The 12,973-nt window shown below is 42.5% G+C and overlaps 1 protein-coding gene across 4 annotated transcripts in view; it reads left to right on the top strand.

The window, feature by feature from the left end:
- Window positions 1-664: 664 nt before the first annotated feature.
- Window positions 665-12,973, top strand: part of GPR156 (G protein-coupled receptor 156) — an 87,818-nt gene continuing 75,509 nt past the window's right edge. For all 4 annotated transcript variants that reach the window (XM_034659130.1, XM_034659126.1, XM_034659120.1 and 1 more), the window contains exon 1: window positions 665-702. The gene's annotated coding sequence lies outside the window, so the exon portion shown is untranslated. The remainder of the gene's footprint in view (window positions 703-12,973) is intronic.

The raw sequence follows: 12,973 nt of genomic DNA, 5'->3' as shown, positions 1-12,973 counted from the left end.
CCAGCCAAGGGCTTCCTCAAGGCACTCGTAAACATGTGGCATTTCCCAAGCATCATTAATACGTCTGGAATTTTAAAACAGAATAAATGAAAATATGAAAAGTCTGAACAGATTCCTGAGACGCTTTCCAAATCTCCCACCCTATGGCTTCTTCAGGGTGTCTTTTTTTAAAAAATATTTTTAAAATTAAAAAAAAATTTATTATGTTAGTCACCATACAATACAGTACATCGATTACCCAACATTTCTTCAGGTTTTCTTAAACACAGAGAGGCTCACACACCTCTGAATGGATGGACTTCTCGTTTGTGGTTTCCTTTTAGCATTCCTGGAAAAAGTAACGCCCCTGTCTCTCTGATTATAAAATAAGTAAGAACTCAACGCATAGAATCTGGAAAACCTAGAGAGCATAAAATAAGAACACTACTTGGTGACTCCACCCCAGAAATAAGAAAGGAACTTTCGCGTGGAACCCTTCCAGCCTGTTCCTGGCCAGTTTGGGCCCCGCGGGCCGGGCCGGGGCGCCGAGGGCACGTCTCCCGCGGACGGAGGGTCTCGGGGCCAGGCGGCCGGAGGCGGGGCTGCCCCGTGCAGCCACCGCGTGCTGCGGAGCCGGCGAGAGCCGCGATGTCCGCCGAGAGCGCGGAGAGCGCGGCGCGCGGGGGCGGCTTGGCGCTTCTCGGCGGTCGGAGACATGGTGAGGTGAGCAGCGCGCCCTTGAAGATCCCAAATTCGGGAGTTTGTAGGACCTCTCTGTGGACACTATGTATCCACAAAACATCAAACACTTACGTGCGAAAAGGGGGGAGGGCTTTCTCTCCTTTCCAGAATCTGGGCGGTTTCTTTGGAAACGGTTAAGAAACTGTCTTCGGAACCGGAGGCGAGCCCGAGGTCGCTCACCAGGAGTGCCAGTGGCAGTTTCCTGAGAGAAGAGGGGAGGGTACTGGTATTTGGTGGGCAGGGGGGCTGTGGCTGTTGTTCTGTTCAATGAGCGACAGTCTGCTGAAATTAAGAGATCCCGGAACAGTTTTCACAGCCTCCTCACGGAGCTTGGCCCCAAATCTGCCTTGCAGGGGCACGTCCCGCCCGGGGTGCGGGGTGGCTGCGTGGGAGGATGGGCTCCCTCACCGGCAGCGTGAGGTCCCGAACGGAGAAAGTTTCATTGCCTGTCAGACTGCCTCGTTCTGGACAGAGGAGAATGGCCCGGGAACCGCAGCATCCTTGTACCCCAGCAAACACCCGTTTCCAACTTACCTAGAGGCCACTTGTTACAACTCGCTGTTTGAATGGTGTATATCTAAGTATATTCATGCTACTGCCGAAGATGAACCTTGTTTTGAAAATTGAGTTTTGTTAACATTTCAGAATAGAAATCTTGGGGAGAGAGGTCATGGCATGCGCTTACTCTTCCCTTTGTTGGTTTTCTAGGTACAAACATGCATGAATAGCAGGCAAATTATATCCTAGCCTGTAATGAGATGTCTTTCTTGGTAGAGTCCTTTAAACCAGGATATAGAGGATAACATTAAATTATTGCCTCCCTAGGTAAAAGTGAAAGATTTTCAGGTAGGGTTTAAAAGTTGGAAAAATCGTTGAATAGTTGTATTAGGCAGCAAAGCTTGCAAAGGAAAATTATTTTTCTCCGTCAATGGCGATTTTCAGCACAGAAGGCCTTCCTGCAGGCTGGGTAGCAGCAAGTCCCTTTGAATCTGGAGAATAAAATGCGTTGGCAGGCTTTACTTGAGTTAGGGTTCCAGAAGTGTGGGGGTGGGGGTCTCTCTGGTCTCCATTTTGGCAGCCTAATTCCACTTCAGGGCCACCATTGTCTCTGGAGTGCTCCCTATATTTCCCCTTCTCTTCTACCACCAGCTTTTAGCTTCCCCCTCTTCCTCTGTAAAGTCTGGAGTTGAGCCTGGTCAGAGGCAGAGTTATGGTAGCCTGGGGATAGAGAACATCAAGTCTAGTGAAAGCAGAATTGTGGCCTCGGGGGATTTAAGGGGTGAATGGGATGAAGCCACAGACTTCCAGCCTAGAAGGCTCTCAAGAGTGGGAAAATAATGATTGAGGGAAGGAGATTCTCTGGGGAGGACAGTAGGTGCTTACAATTTGTTTCCTGCTGAGGATTTTAATATTTCCTTTTGTGTTGTCTGAACATAAGGGCATTTCCAGATGGGGTTGAAGGAATCTGCCCTCCCACCCCACAAATTCACATTTTATTGCACTCCCTTATAGGTTTTCAGAGAGTAATTGGGGGCAGGGGGAGAGAGAAGAAAGAAGCACCAAGGCTCTGACTTGCCATAGAGACAATGGGACATGGACTAACATGGGCAGAGAAGTTGGATTTGAAAGTTGGAAGGAATGTTCCACATTTAGTTAAAAATCAGAACCTTTATTTTGCAGAAAGGTGTTGAGAAGTATAATATTCATATTTAGTTGCTGATTAATTTTGCCTGATAAAGGATGCTAATCTCTACCTCTCTTTTTTTAATCTCCAACAATTTATTATGAAAATAATAAATACATTTTCTGACATACAGAAAAGTTACCTGCCTCACTTTCTTATAACTATCTTGAGATATAAACTTGTTAATGAAAATCAGAGTTTGAAATCCAGAAATATCTGATCTGGCCCCAGACAGAGCTTGAATCAGAAGGTGGCTAAGAAATAGATGTGTGGGGGGCGCCTGGGTGGTGCAGTCAGTTAGTGTCCGACTCTTGGTTTCAGCTCAGGTCGTGATCTCAGGGTCATGAGATCGAGCCCCAAGTTGGGCTCCTTGCTCAGCAGGAAGTCTGCTTGAGAGTCTGTCTCCTTCTCCCTTGGCCTCTCCCCGCTTGTGCTCTCTCTCTCTCTAAAATAAATAAAAAATTTTTTTAAAAAAAGAAATAGATGTGTGAAGGATATTAAAATTTTGAAGGGGAAAAATCTGGATCTTATTCTGACTCTTCCCTAAGAATTGGGCAGATCTCTTAATTTCCTTCTTTTTCCCATTCTTAAAACATCAGTTGAATTATATTACTCCCCTGCTAACACTCTCTAATGGTTCCCTTCACACTTTGAATAAAACCCAACTTTCTTCCAGGGTTTACCTTTCAAAGTCTTATGCAGTCTGACCTGTTTGACCTCATATTCTGTCACTCTCTCCTCTCTTGTCCTTCCTTCTGCCTGAACACTCTTCCTTCAGATAGTTGCACTGCTTCTGTCCTCAATTCATTCAGGTCTTTTTTCAGATGCAACCTCCTTGATCAGGCCTTCCGTGACTGCCTGATCCAAAACAGGCTTTTGTCACTCCCTGTCCTCTGACCCTGCTTTATTTCTTCATTGCTTTATCATTACCTGGTATTATATAGTATAGCGTTTCTTTGTTAATTGTCCAATACCCTCCCTCAAATGTCAGCTCCGTAAGGACAAGAAATTTTTTGTTGTGTTCATGGCTATCTGTTCCTGTTTGGCATATTATAAGTGATTAATAAATAATTGTTGAATTAATTAGGTAATTAAATGACACAACAAGGCACTAACTCCCATAAAAGTTGCAGAACCCTTGGTAAAATACTTGAAGTCCTTTTACGTAATTTGGGCCAATCAATATTTTATAGGTAAATGACGATACTGGAGATTAGTGGCCTCTTTTATCCTCACAGTGCTTCTTTTTAAAAGATTTTATTTATTTATCTGAGAGAGAGAGAGACAGAGATAATGAGAGAGAGAGCACGATTGGAGAGGAGAGGGAGAAGCAGGCTCCCCACTGAGCAGGGAGCCTGACAGACTCAGGGCTGGATGGCAGGACGCTGGGATCATGAGCTGAGCCGAAGGCAGTTGATTAATGGACTGAGCCCCCCAGCCCTTCCCACCCCCTGCAACAGCATTTCAAAGCTGAATCCTGTGCCAGAAGCTCCGCCAGTTTTGACAAACCCACATTCCAAACAAGATATAAAAAAAAATGCAGTCCCAGATATTTCCCTCATGCCCCTTTCTGGTCATTCCCACCATCCAGAAGCAAACTTTGTTATGATTCATATCATCATAGATTCGTTTTGCATTCTTGAAGATCCATATAAATGCATTCACACTGATGTACTTTTGCATTTGACTTCTTTTTGCTCCACATAGATAGAGATTCATCCATGTTGTTGAGTATATCAGTTGTTCATGTCTTTGTATTCCAAGATAATATTCCTTTATATGACTACCATGTGCTTATCCATTCTTTCACTGATGGGCACTTGGGTTGTTTCCAGTTTGGGGCTATTTTAAATAAAGCTGCCATGAACATTCTTACAGGGTCTGCCTCATCTTGAGTCCTGTGTACTTTACTTGAGAGTCTTGTTTGTGCTACCAATGCTGAGAGAAGTATGGCAAGGTTCCTGGGGCTGTGAGTGCAGTGGCAGCCTTCCTGCAGCCCAGTGAGTGCCTTCTCTAGATAGCTCCACTGGCCACGGACCTACCTCCCACTCCAGAGGGAGAGCACTTGGAAAATGAATGTCTGGCAAATTGGGGAGCCCTCAGGAGCATTTTCAGTGTTCTTAGATCCTTAAAAGGGACTCTGTAGCATGCCTGCTGCCATTGCTGTTGTAATCCCTTCTTCTTCTCAGCTCCCCACCCCAGTACAAGTTGACTCTAATCAGCCACTGAACATTATGCTATCAAGGAGTTTAAATATTTATGAGCAAGAGTCTTGTTCAGAGCCTGATAAAATATTTATGTGTTTCCATGGGGCATTGGTTTCCATCTAGACTTCTTAAGGTGTTTTTCTGAGGCACTTGTCATAATCATGAGGTACTCAGACAGAGATAGATGATATAGCCAGGGAATATCCCATGTTATTGAACCCCACCTTGCAGCAGACCCTGCTTTGCAGAGGTGGGGGAGGATGAGCACACAGAAAAAATGGGCATTACTAGTGTCTGGATCAAGAGAAGGATGGTGTGTGTTGAGGAACATGTTTTGAAAAGAGAGGGCCTGTTAATATAGCACTGCTAAAGGTGTGAATCCAGAGGGGATTGTGGGAAAGAACCTGTTAGAGTGGGGAAGAATTAATGAAGGTGGGATGCATTCATTCCAGATAGAAGCATGAAGAAACCAGCCCATAAATGACACAGTCCCTTTGACATTGATGTAGACAGGGCTTATATATGACAACTATACTGAGTGCTATAATTATCACACCTGTTATGAAACTGTGGGGAAGGCGTGGAGGCTAGCCAGGGTTTCCAGGTGGAGAGCGGAGAACTAGCTATTTCAGTAGGGATTATTATTTTCCTCCAAGGAAGAAGTGTCTTTCTTCTCCGGAGGAGGTGTGGTGCTTTGACTGGCAGCTGTAATGTGGAAGAACATTACCTGAAAGAGAGTAACTAGAGGTTGTATTTGGTATTTGGTATTCAAGTCAGGGCCAGAGTGCCGGTGTGGCTTGAGTGAGGTGAAGAGGTGGGGAGGGTCAGGTCAGGGCAGGTTTGCAGTAAGAGATAAAGCAGGAGAGCTATAGGCCAGCTTGTCGAGAACACAAGAGTGTGGACTTTAGTCTGTTTGTTGTAGGGAACCATGTAACTTTTGACCAGAGACTGGGTCAAAATTTGAGCAATTCCTGGGAAGTGCATCCAACCCAAGCAAGGCCTTGAAGTCTGTTTATGTCCAAGGCGTTTCAAGAATATTTTGCTGTGTCCAGTCTATTCTAGAGCCTGTGCGATCTATTCTAAAGGAGGTAGATAAGAGGGAGGGTAGATTCATTCAACATACTCCTAGGATTGACCAGAAACAGGTCTCACCAACTACCTTCTTGCTGCGCAAAACATATACTCAGAATATGCCAAGTCAAATTAAATTCGTAGGCTGTATACTGTATCCTCTGCTCTTCTCCATGGCCACTTTGCCTTGTAGCGGAGGTTGAGAGGGTCTGAGTAGCCCTTTAATACCTGAACCCATATCTGGGTCAGTGTACTTCAGATGTGGGTTGCCCGGCAACAGAGGACCCAGCAGTGAGGCTGTCAGACCATCACTGCAGAACTCAGGCCTGCTTGACCAGGCTTCGGGGCAGTGACCAGAGAGGCAACTGGCAGTAGAAGGCGGAAGTCACGCAGATTGATAACCTATAGGCAGAACTGCCTGGCCCCCTTCCACCTGTGTTCTCCCTTCATATTGCAAGTTCCTATTCAAAAGTGCCCCTAGGATGTTTCCTTTTTAGCTCATCATGAAAATAGGGAGGGAGATAGTGGTGTTAAGCCTGTCAGCATCTGTACTTTATGATGTTTGTGATAAGGAAAAGATCCTTGTGGAAGTGATGGAAGAAGAATTCCTCATTCAGTTTTCCGTGCTGCAGTGAGGAGCTTTGCATAGATATAGATTAGCAGGAAGTTCTGGAGTTCTGAAAGAGAGAAGTGATTTTTTGGTATGAGGACAAGGAAGAGCATGGGAGGGCCTCTTAGAGAAACTTCAAGGTTCTGCCCGGGGTTTCGTTGGTTGAAATTGCTCTCTTGCTGCCATGGGTACCTGTTCCAGAGTGACAATGGGAACACCCAGGAAAGAGTGCTCTGGACTTTTCCACTGCCATTTGTTTATGCTGGACCATCAGACTGTCAGTTGGCACTGCCAGCTATCCATCCTGATTCTCCATGGATAACTGGGGAGACCTTGAGAGAAAAGACGGAAGCGGATGTCTTAACTAGGGAAATGGTAAGGGCCTGAACATGTGGCCTGGACTGATGGTGTGATAAGGGTCTAAAATATTGGTAGAGCAAGACTCCAGACCAACAGTGTCCTTCTTGCATCTAATCTGATATATTCCTGGTTTTCTGCATGAAGTGGAGTCTCCCAAAGCCCACGTTAGATGTAGCATTTACTCTGAACATGTGAACAGAATGCATGCTTAATTGAGTGTCTTTTCCAAATGGGCATTTTAATGATTGTCTGATTGTGTCCAAGCTGGTGATAGCTGCCTGCTTTTGGATGCTGTTAGGATAAACCCAGAATATCCAATAAAGAGGGAGCAGAAAAGGTAATATCAAGAGACAGGGAAGGGAAGAGAATAGTGGCCTGCTGGGATCCTAGGTACCCAGTTGTCTGCAAGTGAAAAACTGGGATGAAAGAAGATGGAGTAACTACCCAAGGGGATCTTTACATGCAAATATTGCTGACTTCCAAGGCAGCCGTAAGGAGAAAAGCAGGGCTGAGAAATGAAGGCTGCTGTCACAGTTAGTCTGAGGAATATGAATACCAGCTTGACACATCAGAACACATAGCCACACCAAAACTGTGCAGATGACAAGAGTAACATGCTGTCCAAACCCCTTTTTCACTTCCACGTATTCTCTCATATTTATTTGTAATATTGGGTATATACATGAGCCATTCATCTGTACTTGCAAAGCTACACAAACACAGACCTGCTTTAAAAAGGAAGGAAAAATAAGATGAAAATAGAGAGGGAGGCAAACCATAAGAGAGGCTGAACTCTAGGAAACAAACTGAGGGTTGCTGGAGGGGAGTTGGTGGGGGATGGGGCAACTGGGTGATGAGCATTAAGGAAGGCACTTGATGTAATGAGCTGGGTGTTATATGCAACTGATGAATCATTAAATTGTACCCCTGAAACTAATACTACAGTATATGTTAACTAAATTGAATTTAAATAAAGAATTAGAAGAAAAAGTAAGTATAAAGACAAAAAGAAACTATTCCAAAATATTATCAGCAGTAGCATTATAAATGATTACTTTTTTTAAAAATGTAACCACAGGGGGCGCCTGGGTGGCACAGCGGTTAAGCGTCTGCCTTCGGCTCAGGGCGTGATCCCGACGTTCTGGGATCGAGCCCCACGTCAGGCTCCTCTGCTGTGAGCCTGCTTCTTCCTCTCCCACTCCCCCTGCTTGTGTTCCCTCTCTCGCTGGCTGCCTCTATCTCTGTCAAATAAATAAAATAAAATCTTTAAAAAAAAATAATAAAATAAATAAATAAATAAATAAAAAATGTAACCATAAATCCCATGAACACTCTAGCATTTCTATGATAATCAGGAAAACATTGAATAAAAAATCTATTAAAGAGGTTAAGTGGGGAGATAGAAGAGGCATGGGTGGAGGACAGTAGGATTGTACAAGAAGAAGAAAAAGATGTTGAAAGATGAATGATCGAAAAAGTTAATTCTTCACAGGCTGCTAGCTTCTGTACATTATTTTCTTTATTATTGAATATCATATATCTATTATCCCTCAGAAGATCTGGAGCTTCTATCAGCATGAAACCAAATGCAGATACTGAGCCAAGTGTCATTCCTCCAGGGCCTTAATTCTATCCTGTGGGTAACAACTGGAAGGCCCACAGCTAACTTCCAGTGGTCCTCAAGGAATCTTCCACCAAAGTACTAACACAGAACACTTCAGAACTGGGCGGAAGCATCTTTCTCACAGAGTTTAATATTTATCCCTGCAGAGGCTGGGCCATCCTTGTGCATCTCATCTCTGAAGTGTGGAACAGGAGCCAACAAAGGCTGTCAGGACTTGGGGTAGTGGGATTTTTCCAGACAAAAGCCTGTTTTATTCTCATCCACGCCTCTGCCACCTGCTCACTGGCTCAGGCAGCCCCTTGGGAAGCTCTGTGGCTGCGGCTTTGGAGAGATACCTATAGTTTTTATTTCACAGCCACCAGCCTTCTCCAGGAGCACTCTCAAGTCTGTGCTTTAATTGGCTGTTGTTGGGGGACACAAGGTGAGGCCTCTCTCTGAGAGCAAAAGTTACTATTTACTTCTACCCACCAGGATCAATTTAAAGCAAATGCCAGAGAACTACACTGAAACCACTGAACTCTGGGGTCTGGCATTACTTGTAATTATTAAGTCAATAAATCGTTTTTATATTTTAAATTTATTACATTTTTAAATTATAAAAAGCAGTACACACTCATTGTAACAAGTCTAGTAAGACAGTCTATAAAGAAAATGTTATTAATCTCCACCTCCTCTCCCCCTCCATCTTCCTGACAAAACCACTATTAAAAGTTAAGTGTGAATTCCTTTACTCCATTTCTATCTTTAAATAAATACGTAGAGTTATTTTCTATTTCATATGTAAATGAGATCGTATAATACCATTTACTCTATTATTTGTTTCATGTTAGTTGTTATATTATGTACATTCTACATATATAAATCTAATTGATCCAATTTCTTATTTTTAATAGCTACTTAATATTTCTTTGTAGGACTTCCATAATTTTTCCCATTATTTCTATATTGATAAATATTCCAGTTTTCCCTCCAGTTTTTTTTCACACAACAAATTATGCCACAGTAAACATCTTACATTCATCCTTACACTTGGTTTCCATTGCCATAGGATGATTCCCCAAACTGGCATTTCTGGGTCGAAGAGAATACACACAATTTTACTTCTCACTGTGGGTCTCCCCTACAGCAATTGTTTCCCTCTCTTCTTTTGTCTTCCTCTCCCCTCTCCCACCACCTTTCTCCAGGGGAGCCTGTGTCTTTAGGCAGGAAAGCCCTGCAGTGAGAACTCCTCCTTGCCAACTGTGGATTATATGAGCTCAGTGGGAAACGGGGTCTGCAGTGTCTTGGTTGCATTGTGTCTCTATTGCTTCTGGTTGGCCAGACTGTTTACAGTTCCCCTTGCTCATTTATTCTGTGCTGTGGAATTATACATGGTTTTCATCTGCGGCAGGAGCAGCATGAGCGTTGTTGGGGGGGAGGGTTCAGAGAAAATAGGCTGTGATGATGCTTTCTCACAACACCACATCTGCGATGTTCCCTTTTGTGCCTTTTCTTTATTTTTTAAATGCCTTTTCTTTAATAGTGGAATTGAGAAAAGTTCTTCGATTCTATCCAATTGTTTCCCTCTATTTTAAGGGATTTGAATTTGGGGAGTTTTATGGGTATATAGTCAATCAACTACAACCAATTACTTGACATGAGGATAATTAGTTAAGTAGGTAGGGGTCTTGGAGCTTAAGGATCAGTGCCAAGGAACAGATGCGAACATTTTTAAACAAATGATTTTAACAAACGTGGTATTAGGAGTGTACTTCCCAGAAGTACTTGGCTTTCATTCTTAGTTTTGCTCTTGTTTGGATGTAAAACTGTAATCTGGTCTACCAGACCAGAGAGGAGTGGGATTCCCACCACCCCAGGGCTGGAGAAAAATAGCAGAGAAGCACGAAGGGAAGCTGGTGAGTACAAACAAGTGAAATACAAAATGCTAACTAACAAAATAGTAAAAAGTAAATGAGATTTTAAAATCCTCAGATAAAGGATGGTGTGTGACCACGGACCTAAGAGTTCATAGACACTTTGTAGAAATTTGTGATCTCTAATTCTTGTTAGAAACCCAATTGTGAGTCTATGTTCAGAATGTAAACGTTAGCTAAATAGAGGGAAAAAAATGATGAAATTCTGTGGCAGACATTTTGCTACTGGCACCCATAACACATGCTGCAACTTTTACTCAATAGCTTTGAAATGGAATTCTGTGCCCTAGACTGAAAACTAGAGGAAGAAAAGAAAACCAGGATAGAAGTTATTGCAATGAATTTCTAAGAAGTTTTAACTTTAGTTTGAACATGTATAAACCTGTAGAATAAGCATTAGCCTTTGTGTTAATACATACTTTTATAGAAACTTTTAATTTTCAAATACACACTGACCAGTAATAATGATAGTAAAACCAGTCCCTATAATAGGTTTGTCTTTTATAACTTAGGAATCCTGCAATGTCTCTTAATTGGTCTCATAGTTAATAGTAAGGATAGTTATATCTTATACTGTTTGCACTGTCATTTGTGTCTGTAAAGATTAAACAGTTTGGTCTTGTCAGTAAAAAAAATTTTAAGGTTAAACATATCACAAGACAGTAAGCATCTGCATCTGGCTGTGATGGACTATCTGGTAGTAGACTGCTGCTTCCATAGAGAATATCTAGAAAAGCTAGATTTTATTTTACTTTTTTAATATATTTTAAAGATGTTTTATTTATTTTAGAGATAGTTCAAGTGGGAAGAGGAGCAGAGGGAGAGGGACAAGCAGACTCCTGTTGAGTGGCATGGGGCTCAGTCTCACGAGATCATGACCTAAGCCAAAATGAAGAGTCGGATGCTTAACCGACTGAGCCACCCAGGTGCCCCCAAAAGCTAGATTTTAAAAATTTAGTTGAGTTCATAAAAGACCCACTAAGGCAACCAGAACTTGAGAGCTAAGACCTCATAAAGAAGAGAAACTCAGTGAGTGTCCCATATAGTAGGTTGCTTTTCCCTTGAGACATTTACTATTTACTAAGTAGCAAGTGAGGAGAAGCTAAGAAGCCAAGAAAAGCAGCCACTAAGAGTCAGAAAAGCTGAGCAAAACATTCTGCCGTTTGATGAAAGACCTGATTATGGAAAGAAGAGAGACAGAGAATTAGCCCGATGATCTGAGCAATTTTCCTTCCAAGTTGTTCACCAGTTTATAAGTAGCACAGACCAAGAGGTAAACAAGCCAAACAGAAAGCAGGTGCTAAAAAAGCCAAGAAGCTAATCATAGGTACTTAAATTTTACTGTGTTGGGGAGATAAAAAATGGAATGTGGGGTCCTCCAAGGTGGAAGGGCCTGGAAAACACTGTAATGGTTGCTTTCATATCTGTTTTAATGAGTCACAGGATGCCCAGATATCTGGTTAAACATTATTTTGGGGTATATCTCTGAGGGTGTTTCTGAAAGAGATTAGCATTTGAATTGGTGAACTGAATAAAGCAGTAGGCCTTTGGAATGTAGGTGAGGATCATTCAATCCATTGAGGCTCTGAATAGAACAAAATGGCAGAGGAAGTTTGGAATTTCTCTGCCTGACAGTTTGAGCTAGGACTTTGAGTTTCTCCTGTCCTTGGTGCTCTTGGTTCTCAGGCCTTCACTCTTGAGCTACCATCTATACCACCAGCTTTCTGGCTCACAGGCCTTCAAACTCTACTGCCATCTTTCCTGGGTCTCCAGCTTGCAGATAGCAGATCACAGAATTTCTCAGCTTCCTTAATTCCATGAGCCGTAGAACCTTATAATAAATCTCTTTTATTGATATATAAATTACTGGTTTTGTTTCTCTGGAGGACCCTGACTAATACAAACATCCTAAGCTTTCAGTTGGGACTTCTGAAGAACTATGTCTAGGAGTTAGCCCAGAAATAGACTTGGTCTTATTGAAATTCAAATCTAATTCCCAGTCAGATCAGTCACTGATTAGATTAAAGTAATCTGGTTTTCTTCTAGCACCCTAGCAGAAGCTAAATAACATGTTCATTGGAGAAAAGAAAATGATCCAGAACCACTATATTTTTATTAAATGGTTTCTGATATTCAGTGAGACAAAACAAAACAAAAGCAGGCATACCAAGATACAGTTTCCAGAATATGGTGCAGAAAGAGAGAATGCAGACTCCTTGAGTTGAGAAGACAGTTTCAAGTCCAGGGAGACCAAGGCAGCTGGAGTTTACAGGACAGAGTATCAAAGTGAAGAGTACACAGAGAATTCCAGAGATTCTCACAGAGTACACCAAGTAAGAAACTGAGTGCTGGTCAACATACGACTGTAAGGAAACTACCTAGAGATGGAAAAAGAACCATTCAAAAGAAACAGTATTTGCTGCTCACACAGGGCTGGGAATAGCACCTGTTCCCACTGGTCATACTAGAAAAGCTGATAACTCAGAGGGTATTGCGTAGTGTGCTCTGAGAGATGATGCCTTAGCAGTGGGGAATAATTAGCCCTACATTGACCACTGCTCTGATATTGCCTAACATCTTAAAAGAAGACCCAAAAGGGCCAAACTAATCCCAATTAATTTAACCAGATCCCAGAACAATGTCCAAGAATATTTAGAGGATTAAGAAACTAATATTAGGTGTAATTAGAATAGCCCTGGAGGGCACAGAAAAATATTTGAAGAGATAATGAGTGAAACATTTTCCACAAGTTAAGGATAGCAGTGATTTCTCATCAGAAACAAT

This window comes from Ailuropoda melanoleuca, chromosome 1, assembly GCF_002007445.2.
Source record: "Ailuropoda melanoleuca isolate Jingjing chromosome 1, ASM200744v2, whole genome shotgun sequence".
In the NCBI taxonomy this organism is placed as follows: Eukaryota; Metazoa; Chordata; class Mammalia; order Carnivora; family Ursidae; genus Ailuropoda; species Ailuropoda melanoleuca.
Note: the sequence above shows the minus strand (reverse complement) of the source record. Positions and strands in the feature narration are given on the sequence as shown.